This window comes from Triticum dicoccoides, chromosome 7A (genome assembly GCF_002162155.2).
Source record: "Triticum dicoccoides isolate Atlit2015 ecotype Zavitan chromosome 7A, WEW_v2.0, whole genome shotgun sequence".
In the NCBI taxonomy this organism is placed as follows: domain Eukaryota; kingdom Viridiplantae; phylum Streptophyta; class Magnoliopsida; order Poales; family Poaceae; genus Triticum; species Triticum dicoccoides.
This window is the reverse complement of record NC_041392.1, coordinates 48,238,242-48,250,467: the sequence shown is the minus strand read 5'-3', so window position 1 is coordinate 48,250,467 and position 12,226 is coordinate 48,238,242. Positions and strand designations below refer to the sequence as shown.

The 12,226-nt window shown below is 44.4% G+C and overlaps 1 pseudogene; it reads right to left on the bottom strand.

The window, feature by feature from the left end:
• Nucleotides 1-5,512: 5,512 nt before the first annotated feature.
• The window catches only part of LOC119331699, a 14,461-nt pseudogene continuing 7,747 nt past the window's right edge, over nucleotides 5,513-12,226 (bottom strand).

Genomic DNA, 12,226 nt, shown 5'->3' with positions numbered 1-12,226 from the left:
TCGGGGAGCCTCTCCCGCAGCCCAGGCAAGGGCGCATCGCCGCATGCAGGTACTGGTTCGTCCGCCCGCCGCCGTCGAAGGTTTGCGGGCATGGATTCGTCCGGCCGTCCACCAGGCTCGGCGCTCGCGCAACGTCTTTGTGGCTTGCAGATGCCGCTCATAGAGTGCGATGACTCCACGCGGAAAGTGCTGCGGCTCACTTCGGGCACACCGAAGCACCCTGGATGGGTGTTCTTCAAATGCGGTATGTGCATTTGCGGTAGCTCGTTTCATGGCTTATTCTTTAGTTCAATTGCGGTAGCTCACTTCGAGCTTGCTCATTCTTTTGTGTAGGACGATGGATGCTCATTTTTGGTTTTGAGAAGGTCAATACATTGATTTGTTGATAGAAAAAACTTAATAGATGTTGGTGCACTCCTTAGTACAATTGAAGGCAATGATGCGGCTGCATGTGCAACTAGAGGGGAAGCAATGTCTACTTCTTTCGAACCAAAGATGAAGAAAGAAGAATGCAAAATCAAGAATCCATAGATCAAAAATGAATGCATGGAGAAGATATTAGTCCAACTAGTGGGAGCAGTTATGAAAGTTGGAAATCTTTTGAAATGCATACTTGTGGTTCTTGTTTTCTTTGATTTTGCTATTCTAGCAAAGATTTGATGATGTCTTTTGTATCTAATGTTGTTGCAAAAGCAAAGAAATGCATTATGCTAGATCAATTTAAGTTGCAAATCTAAATTTTGCGGGCCGGGAGAAGCTGCGCCAGATATCTTTTTTACGGGTCCATTACGCGGCGTATGCAACTGTGAAGGCGTTTTTGCGCGAACCGCAAACACGTTTTGCGAACCAGGAGGATGCGGGGTCTGCTAGAGTTGCTCTAAAGCCACGGGAACGTATCGTGTGCACCAAGACAATTGGTGCTACCGGTGCACCGGACCCCGTTGCACATTCAAAAATATTAAAAAAAAATTGAAAATAATTTAGTGTATCGACACAACATCAATGTATATTGTCACAAAAATTGAAATCAAAATTCAAAACAATGCTCAAGATACAAAAATGATAAATTTGACCTCAGTGTGTTAATGGGCCAAAACTGAAGCCCAACTTGTGTTACGTACTATTCAGTGTCAAATTAGTAATTTTTGTATCTCAAGCAATGTTTCAAATATTGAATTAAAATTTTATGACAACATACATTAATGTTGTGTCAATGCACTAGATTTTTTCCATTTTTTTAAATATTTTTTAATGTGCAACGTGCGACCGGTGCACCGGTAGCACAAATTGTTCCGATACACCCGATACATTCCCCTAAAGCCACACCTAGCAACCTCCATCCAGCCAGCCAGCGACGCGATAAAAATCAGCCGGGGGCCGCCCAGTTCCAACGGCGGGGCCAATCATTTGCTCATGTGTGGTGGGCTCGGGCTGTTTAATCCGACGGTGACTGTGCCGCACGTACCCTCTCTGCCTCGAATGATTCATTAATCGGAGCATGTGATCGAGGTGGCTCGGTCGCCCGACATGACAGGTGGGAGCGGTCGGTCCAGCGTGCGCCTGCAGTCGGCAAACTTGCCATGGATTTTTCTTTTTTTTCACGGGACCAACTAGTTAACGAACGCTTCTTTGAGAGCCTCGCAACGATCACCGCCACTTAGCGTGTTCTCAGCCATTCACCACGTGTCGCGCTTTGGACGTTTCCTTCGAATTTTGTTTTTTTTTAAATTTTTTCGCACGCGTTTTCGGTTTTTTAAACGGTTTTTTGGGTTTTTTTTTACGTTGTGGTTTTCCTCCGGTCGTTCTTAACTTTTCTATAAAAAAAATTTTGAATTTTTTTTTGCATGAAAAAACACGTTTTTTTTCTTTCGCGAAACTCACGGTTTTTTTCCGCGAGAGGCACACTTGTACTTTTGCGAGAGTCATGGCCGTGCCTTTCAGAAACGAAAAAAACGCGTTTTCTTTTTTTTTCTTTCGCGAGAGTCACGGTTTTACTTTCACGAGAGGCACGGTTGTGCTTTCGCAAGAGTCACGGCCGTGTCTCTCGGAAAGGGAAAAACAAAACGCATTTTCTGTTTTTTTTCTTTCGCAAGAGGTACGGTTGTGCTTTCGCGAGAGTCACGGCCGTGCCTCTCAAAATATGCGTTTTCTGTTTTTTTTCTTTCGTGAGAGTTACGGTTTTGCTTAAGCGAGAGGCACGGTTGTGCTTTCATGAAAATCACGGCCATGCCTCTCGGAAACGAAAAAAAACACGTTTTCTATTTTCTTTTTCTTTCCACGATGGTCACGGTTTTGCTTTCACGAAAGGCACGGGTGTGATTTCGCGAGAGACACGGATGTGCCTCTTTCGGAGATGGAAAAAACCGTACTCTTGGTTTGGTTTTTTCACCCGGTTTTTTCATGAAATAAAAGTTCATCAAAAGCTATCAACATGAAATCTAGTTTTGAAAATCTCGACACCAGAAATCTAATGATGGAATCGGTTCGAGATTTGGACGCACGGTTTAAAAGATAAAGCGTTTTAAATAAACGAATCTAGAAAAAAAAGAAATCTCCTAGGTTGCGATAAGTGGCGCGCTGCATGTGCGCCGTTTGTCACAACATAGGAAAGTGAAGTGTTTTTTGCAATAAATACTTCTTAATTAGAGATTTCATTTTTTCACTATGGATTGCCTTATTTTTCTTTTTGAGAAGATGCCATGGATTGCCTTGGTGCACAGAAGATATCCGCAGGCCCGAGGCGGTCCGCTGAACTAGACTCGCAGGCCGAAATTTCTGCTGGACGCAAAAGATTTGGTCCAAAAGATGGGGTATCTGTTTGGGCCGCACAAGAGATATGTGCTCAGCACAAGAGATATCTGTTTGGGCCGGGTCGACTGCGCCTCCGATCAGGAGTTCCTAACCGGCGCCTCCAGTGCCGGTTGGAGTTTCTGGCGCCCACGTAGCACCTGGTATGGGCCAGCTCAACATGAGGCAATTCAGTGAATCGCTCGCCAGCTCACGCTTGTGTACGCTTCGTTCTCTTTTAAAAAAAACTATGCTTCGTTCTTTCACTAAAAAAACGTACGCTTCGTCCTCCACTCAGAAAAGCGTACGAAAAAAATTCATCCGTTTCCAAAAATAAGTTCGTCGGTTTTTATAATAGGTCATCAAATTTGAAAAAAATCATCGATTTTGAAAAAGAGTTCACCAATTTTGAAAAAAGTTCATCGATTTTCAAAAAACGTTCACAAGTAAAAAAAAATCATCGATTTTCTGAAATAGTTCATCAAATTTGAAAAAAGTTCATCGATTTTGAAAAAAAGTTCACCGATTTTGAAAAAAGTTCCTTGATTTTCAAAAAACGTTCACATGTAAAAAAAATCATTGGTTTTCTAAAATAGTTCATCGATTTTGAAAAAAGTTCATAGATTTTCAAAAAACGTTAACAAGGAAAAAAATCATCGGTTTTCTAAAATAGTTCATCAAATTTGAAAAAAGTTCACCGATTTTGAAAAAAGTCCATCAATTTTCAAAAAACGTTCACAAGTAAAAATCATCGGTTTTCTAAAATAGTTGATCAAATTTGAAAAAGTTCATCGATTTTGAAAAAAAGATCACCGATTTTGAAAAAAGTTCATCGATTTTTAGAAAACGTTCACAACTAAAAAATAGTTCACCAAATTTGCAAAAAAAGAGTTCACCGATATCGGGTTTGAAAAAAGTGCATCAAAAATGAAAAGGTTCATCGATTTTTGAAATTTTTTAACAGATTTGAAAAAAGGTTCATCAAATTCGATGAACTTTTTCCGTTGAATTAGAAAAAGGAAAGAAAAAAAGAAAAAAATGGAAGAAAGAACAAAATGATAAAAAGGTTGCAGATCACCACATGTGTGGGGTTGAAGTGGTTGGCTATCGAAGCTAGCTTGCACGAGGACGTGGGGGGTTCGAATCTTGCCGATCGCTCTTTTTTGTGCCAGTTTAAAACAGAAAAGTTAGGCAATATGGGCCAGCCCAGCTCGGCGTGGGGGTGTGCGCCCGTTTGCATATATCGAAGGAACGGGCGCAGAGGGCGCCGTTTAGGGTTTGCCCCTCCTATCCACATGTAAGAATCAAAACACCTCAACTGCACAGTGGCCAGACTGATTAGGCCGGTTTATTCGTTTTATTTAGTCGGGCTAGGGTGCTACTGTTACATGAGTCAGAGCAGACCACTTCAGAGCCGTTTTTTCTCTCTCTTCAAAATGGCAACTTCAGAAGTTTTAAAATGTGCAGATTTTAAAAATGTTCTGGATTTAAAAAAAATGTTCTTGAACTTTAAAGATATATACTAACTGAAAATACGCTCACAAAATTTTAAAAATGTTCCTTAATTTCAAAATATCCACAAATCTAAAGAGAGGTTTATGAATTTTACAATATTCAGGAATTTTCAAAAAGTATATCTGGAATTTATATTTTTAGTTTTTAAGATTTCTAAATATTGTCAAAATATTCTCCCAGATTTCAGAAAATGTTCATGAATTTTCATTAAAGTGTTCAATAAATTCTGAAGTTAAGAAAAATACATTCATGGGTTAAATAAAAACTTGCATGAATTTTAAAAATAAGATGCTTGAAAAATGATAGGATGTAAAATTTCAAAATTAGAAAAAACGCAGGGTAAAACTAGAAATGGTAAAAAGAACGATGACAAAAGGAGGGGAGCTCGTGCGGTGTCCAAATAGGGGGACCACTTACCGCTGGCACGGGAGCCTGAAGGAGCCCATTGTATGTGTGGAATAGGAAGCCTCATGCAACAAGTTATAAAGAAAACTTATCTAGAAAATAATAAACCCTCCCGTGCAAGGACCACCCTGTCTACAATTCCCCTCCTCAGACTACCCATAGATGATGTGGGGAGGTAGACAAATTGATGACACATAAGCAAAAAAGATGATGTGGGGAGATAGACAAATTCAGTAACATATCTAGTTACTCACACTGTGAGTAACATATCACATACGAAGACAAGATGAATCTAAACTTAATAAATGAAGTACTACATGACTCCACACATATATTACTCCCTACTATAGAGGTAGTAATATAGATTAGAAACATATGCATTTCATTAGTCTAAGTAACTCCCCACTATGGGTAGCCTCACTCCCATTCACGCGGCCCATCGCAAGTTTTCAGTGTCTTTTTGTGGCAGCTATATTAGCGTAATCATCCATAAACAAGAAGATAACCCAGACGTTGCCGAGGGATGTCGGGATGATAGGCTGAAAACATGAAAAATTAGGTTGATGACTTGAATAATTATGGGAATTAATTATAATGTGATGATAAATGATTTGGCAACCAGGCATGATTTGTTGATGTGAAAAGGGTTGCATGCATGGGAAAAATAGTTAGTGGGATGGGAGATTAATGACGTGGCGGACACGCATGGTTTGTTGATGTGAAAGCACCGCATGCTTAGAGAAATTAGTTAGTGGATTGCAACTATTTAAAAATAGAAGATTATTATGCAATGTCTGTGGGACAAAATGGACTAGTACACCCTTGTGACGAAGTTGTGCAAGAAAACACACACACGAGGCATATTGAGAATCTACCCCCTGATGAAAGTTTGGCAAACCATGCATGATTATGGTGTAGAACAAAATACATGCTTATTAGTTATTTAGTACTCCGTACATCTAAAAAAATACATTGCGTATTTATAGACTGTAGCATAAGCTCTGATGTGGCTGCTGCTTCGCTGTACTGCTGCGACGATCGCGTCACTCACTACCGCTTCACTGCACCGCTGCTGCTGCCTTGACCATGAACGATCTGTACCTCTCCTTGTTTTTGGTGAAGTAGGCGATGAGCTCGTCCCTGTCCGGCAGGGACCGCCTCACCACCTCGTCGGAGGTGTACTCCCTGGCCCACCGGCGAAGAGCAGGGTACTCGCCGTCCTTCATCAGCCGCACCCCGGCGACTTCCTCCAGCACGCCGAGCCAGTGAGCCAGCGTGCATGCGGCGAGGTCGACGAAGCCGAGCGCGTCGCCCCCGAAGAACCGCTTCCCCTCCAGCTGCGCGTCCAGGACCCACAGGCTCTCCTTGGTCTCCCTCGCCAGCCGCGCCTGCTCCTCGCCGTCCGTCCACATCGCCTGCCACAACGGCTTCAAGCACTTGTTGGCGATGAAGTCAGCCCAGAAGCGGGCCATGGCGCGCTCGTAGGGGTCCGCCGGAAGGAGCCGGGGCGCCGACCCACTGGTAGAAAAAGGGCCTATAGTCCCGGTTTGTAAGGGCCTTTAGTCCCGGTTCCTGAACCGGGACTAAAGTGTCGGTATTAATGCCCCGACCCTTTAGTTCCGGTTCAATCCAGAACCGGAACTGATGGGCCTCCACGTGGGCAGTGTGCAGAGCCCAGTCAAGAGACCCTTTGGTCCCGGTTGGTGGCACCAACCGGGACCAATAGGCATCCACGCGTCAGCATTTCTGTGGCTGGAGTTTTTGTTTTTTTTTTGAAAGGGGGTTGGGGGTTTTGGGGGGTTAATTTAGGTGTTTCATATATTGTGTTAGCTAGCTATAATTAATAGAGAGAAGTGTCCTTTCTTACGTCCGTGCTTGGTCGACGCTACGTACTATACATATGTATGGAGAGGACTATATACGCTAGTTAGCTAGTAAGCAAACGAAGGAAACAGAAGATCGTCATGAACATATATGCATACAGAGAGAAGTGATATCGACCACCTCTCCTTCTCCGAGAGATTGGTCGAACAACAAGTTCTCGTATATCTATCCGACACTACCGGCTATATATATACAATAATTATCTCTTACAAATATAATCATACGGACTCATGGTCCACATAGTATTCTTCGTCTTCAGCGATCACTTGGTCAAGAAAGAATGCCGCCAATTCCTCTTGAATTGCTCGCATGCGAGCTGGTGCTAGGAGTTCATCCCGCTTCCGAAACATCTAATTTGAAGAAGGGGGTCAATATATATATATATATATGAATGAATGAAACTCAATACAAATGACGGTAATAAAATAAAATTGTGAATGTTGTTGTTTATGTACTTCATATTGTTCGTCAGAGTACCCGCCCCGCTCACAGGTCGTGTGGCGGATGGACTCGCAGACGTAGTATCCATAGAAATCATTCCCTTGTTCCTGCCACAACCACTTTACAAGAAATAGAGGTCAATCAAACTGATAAGCAAGAATGCTAAATGGTATTGATGAAACTAGCGCTTGAATCACTAGGAGATGCGCGGAACATGGTACTATAGTACTTACTTTTGGGTGTCTAAATTTCAGCTCCTTCGGCAGTCCCGGAACTTTTCTGTTGAATTTTCTCCAAACCCTACCGAACAAAGAAAACAATTACTTGATATCAGGAAATGAACAAAGTTGCCGATATGGTGCATAATGATCGATTTAACTTACTTCTTGAGGATTTCAGTCATGTCTGCATACTCCTGGGGATCTTTTCGTTTAGAGTCCAAGACGGTTACTACTCCCTGCTCAAGCCTAATCTCTAGAAGAATATAGTGGAAACTGCACACGCATGCATAACTCATCAATTACATTACTATAACCTGGACTAATATATAAGGGAAACCGAATATGCACAAGACAGTAACACTCACTTGAAGTTGTAAGGAAAGAGTATTATATCTTTGTTTTCGTTTTTTTTGAATGATCGTAGCAAGTTGGCCTCGGTATCTCCAGGACGATGTTCAACCTCAGTTGCATCTATGAGATATGTGTTAACGAACCCAATATCACCGATTTGTCTTTTCTTCAATTCGGCGATCTTCATTCTGCATAATATAGTGAGGATAATTATAAATACATGCAATGAAAGAGATGAGCTATATAGAGAGACTAATGACATAAGTAGTAGTACTTACAGACAGTAGCAGGTGATCGTTGTTTTATCGAGGGCCAATTGATTGAAAAACTGATAGAACTCCTCAAATGGAATAGGCAACAGTTCAATTCCAACGAGGTCATGCTCCGGTTTAACTCTCGCATACAAAGTACTCCTCCCCCCAGACTCTCTGCAGATTTTAAGTACCAATCATGTAATCTTCGCATCATCGTTGTTAAAGATTTTTCATCTTTGACGAGAGGCTTCCCGTACTCGTATCTGTGTATCTGCACCTCCATGGTATCATAATGTACATCGTCGGGCAGGTAATCGTCAACATTGCCATAACCGGGCACCATCCTCGGATCGACGATGTCGCTAGGCACCTTGAGGGGGGGGGGCACAATTGCTTCGCTTGTTCGCCGAGCTGGGCAATTTGTTTCCCAGCTGCTCGTCGTTCTTTCAGCCTTTGATCACTGACTGTACTTCCCGACCACTCCGCTTCGGCCCATGTCTTTGCAATAATGCGGAGACTTGGGTGGTTTTGCCAGGGCAGCCAGAGTGCGCTTCACTTTCACCGGATCTACCTTCTCCTCCGAAGGTGGATGTCTCTTTGCTTTCAACCCTTGAAACCAATCATCCACTTCGGTTCGCGCGATCTTCGCGTTCTCCTCCGGGGTCCTCTCGTATGGTAACTTCTCTGGAGTCTTCAGAGAAGGACCGAATCTGTATGTCCTCTCGCCTCTGGTTGTACTGCTAGACGCCGACCGAGCAGACGGAGCGGTTGTCTTCTTTACTTGCTTACGAGGCGGAGGAGAAGGACTACGACGCGCCGGAGCAGCTGGAGCGGCGGCAGGTCTCTTCCGCCCTTGCTGACGAGGCGGAGAAGGAGGAGGTTGGCTGCTCGGGCGCGTCGGCGCAGGCGAAGAAGGAGGCAGAGTGCCGCCACGCTCCAGAGAAGGAGCCGGCCGAGGGCCCTGATCGTCACTCGCCGGAGGAGGAGGCGGTGGAGGAGGCGGAGTGCCCTGACTCGCCGGAGGAGGAGGAGGAGGCGGAGGCGTCCAGTTCGGAAGGTTGATGAGCTCCTTCCGCCATAGGCATGGAGTCTTCAGAGCAAACCCCAGCCGAGTCTCCCCTTCACCGGTAGGGTGGTTAAGCTGGAGGTCCTCAAATCCCTCCGTTATTTCATCCACCATCACCCTAGCATATCCTTCTGGAATCGGCCGGCAGTGAAAAGTTGCGCCGGGTTCAGTAGGATAAACAGAGCCAACAGACGCCTTGACCTTCAAATTCATCCATTGCGTCATAAGGTGGCAATTTTGAGACTCCGTGATAGCATCCACGGGATAGCTGGCAGGAGCCGTCAAGGCATGCTCCGGCTGAAGCAGCTCGGTGGAAGCCACGCTGCTTCTGTGTTGAGATGGCGGGGTAGCTTCGGGGGAGGCTTCGGCAGTACGTTTGCTGTGATTTACTTCTCGTTCCTCTATCGCGTCTACCCTTGCTTGCAGCGCCTGCGTTTGGGTCTGCTGCACTTTTTTCCTCCTCTCATGGGATTTGTAACCGCATGCGTCCGGAAACCCAATCTTCCACGGAATGGAGCCTGGCGTGCCTCGTGTCCGTCCAGGGTGCTCAGGATTCCCGAGGGCCATTGTGAGCTCGTCGTTCTCTCTGTCTGGAAAGAACGTCCCTTCCTGCGCTGCTTCGATATACTTCTTAAGCTTACTGACTGGTATGTCCATTTGATCGTTCGTCCAAATGCACTTCCCTGTTACAGGGTCCAAGGTTCCGCCAGCCCCGAAGAACCAAGTCCGGCAACGGTCTGGCCAGTTAATTGTCTCTGGTTCGATCCCTTTATGAACCAGATCATTCTCAGTCTTGGACCACTTAGGCCGGGCTACGAGGTAGCCACCTGACCCGTGTGATGGTGAAGCTTCTTCTTCGTAGCATTTTGCTTGTTCGTCGCTGACATCTTCTTACTCTTTTCCGATGTCTTGTGAGCCACAAATGCGGGCCAGTGATCTCTGATCTTCTCATATCTGCCTTTAAATTCTGGTGTCTTATTATTTTCGACAAACTTATTCAGCTCTTTCTTCTACTTCCTGAATAGTTCTGTCATCCTCTTCAGAGCAAAAGACTTGATTAATTTCTCTTTAACTGGGTTCTCTGGATTATCCTCTAGCGATAGGGTGAAATTTGACTTCAGCTCATTCCAAAGATCATTTTTCTGCATATCATTGACATAAGACACCTCAGGGTCTTCTGTAGCCGGCTTAAACCATTGCTGGATGCTTATCGGGATCTTGTCCCTAACCAGAACCCCACACTGAGCAACAAATGCGCTCTTTGTCCTGAGGGGTTCAATCGGTTGGCCGTCGGGCGCGATTGCTATGATCTCAAACTTTTCATCCGAGCTCAACTTTTTCTTCGGGCCTCGTCTCTTTACCGAAGTTGTGCTCGATCCGGAGGGCTAGAAAAAAGAACAAAGACTTAACTAATATATGTACATACCAAAACAATGAATGCATCAATCAGCTAGTCAGCACAGGCTTAACTAATATATATACCTGGCCGGACTCGGTTCGGTCACCGGAGCCGTCATCACGGTCTCCTTCTTGCACCGGCATTGGGTCACCGGAGCCATCCTCATGTTCTTCTTCTTGCACCGGCATTAGGTCACCGTAGCCAACTTGTTCACCCTCTCCTTCCAGACCATCGGTTTCGTTGAGAAACAACGAGATGGCATCAATTCCTTCTGCGATTATGTCCCTCAACAACGCTTCTTTTGCTTCGTCTAGGGCGGTGTCCATAGTTTCTACAAATATTTACAACATGGCAATTATTATTCAAACATGACAGATGGATATATTAGTGCCAAACGTAGAACTAGCTACCTAATCATAGTAAGCTATCGGGAGGGGGTATATATCGACAACGACGACACTACATCTATGTCCCTCGACGACCCTCGCTCCCGATAAAAAAAAGGAAGAAGAAGAAAAAAAGAGGAGAAGAAAGAATAGAGGAGAAGAACTCCTCTATTCTTTCTTCTCCTCTTTTTTTTCTTCTTCCTCTTCTTTTTTTATCCTCTTCTTCCTCTCATGTTCGAGAGGATCGCCGAGGGGTCGGGAGGTTGCCTAGTGTCAAAGGATTCAACAAAACCATGTCTTCATCATTAGGCGAAAGTAACATGTGCATGATGGTACGAAGCTCTTCAAAGTTGTTCTGGAACGGAGTCCCAGATAGGATAATTCGCTTTTTGGTACAAAGTTCAGCAAGAGCCTTCCGAGTATCGCTATTTGGAAGGCCTTTGCTGAAGTCGTACCAAAAGGCGGATTATTCTATCCGGGACTCCATTCCAGAACAACCTTGCAGAACTTCGTACCAACATGCCCTGGTTACTTCCGGCTAATGATGAAGGCATGGATTTCTTCAATACTTTGACACTATGAAACCTCTCTCGACCCCTCGGCGATCCTCGACCCCTCGAACCCTCGACGACTCTGGAACCCTCGACCCCTAGACGACCCTGTTCTTCCTCTCATGTTCGAGAGGATCGCCGAGGGGTCGGGAGGTTGCCTAGTGTCAAAGGATTCAACAAAACCATGTCTTCATCATTAGGCGAAAGTAACATGTGCATGATGGTACGAAGCTCTTCAAAGTTGTTCTGGAACGGAGTCCCAGATAGGATAATTCGCTTTTTGGTACAAAGTTCAGCAAGAGCCTTCCGAATATCGCTATTTGGAAGGCCTTTGCTGAACTCATACCAAAAGGCGGATTATTCTATCCGGGACTCCATTCCAGAACAACTTTGCAGAACTTCGTACCAACATGCCTGGTTACTTCCGGCTAATGATGAAGGCATGGATTTCTTCAATACTTTGACACTAGGAAACCTCTCTCGACCCCTCGGCGATCCTCGACCCCTCGACCCCTCGAACCCCCGATAAAAATTAAGAAGAAGAAGAAGAAGAAGAAGAAGAAGAAGAAGAAGAAGAAGAAGAAGAAGAAGAAGAAGAAGAAGAAGAAAAAAGAGGAGAAGAAGAAAGGAATAGCTAGAGGAGAAGAAGAACTGACAAAGTCTTCTCCTCTATTCCTTCTTCTTCTCCTCTTTTTTTTTCTTCTTCTTCCTCTTTTTTTCCTTTTCTTTTTTTTCTCCTCTTCTTCCTCTTCTCTTCTTCTCCTTCTTCGGGTAAGCCCTAGTTTCCCGACCCTCTACCGCTCGATGACACTCTCGACATGCCCTCGTTCCCGATAAAAAAAGAAGAGGAAGAATAAGAATAAAAAGAGGAGAAGAAAGAATAGAGGAGAAGAAGTTCTTCTCATCTATTCTTTCTTCTCCTCTTTTTATTCTTCTTCTTCCTCTTCTTTTTTTCCTATTCTTCCT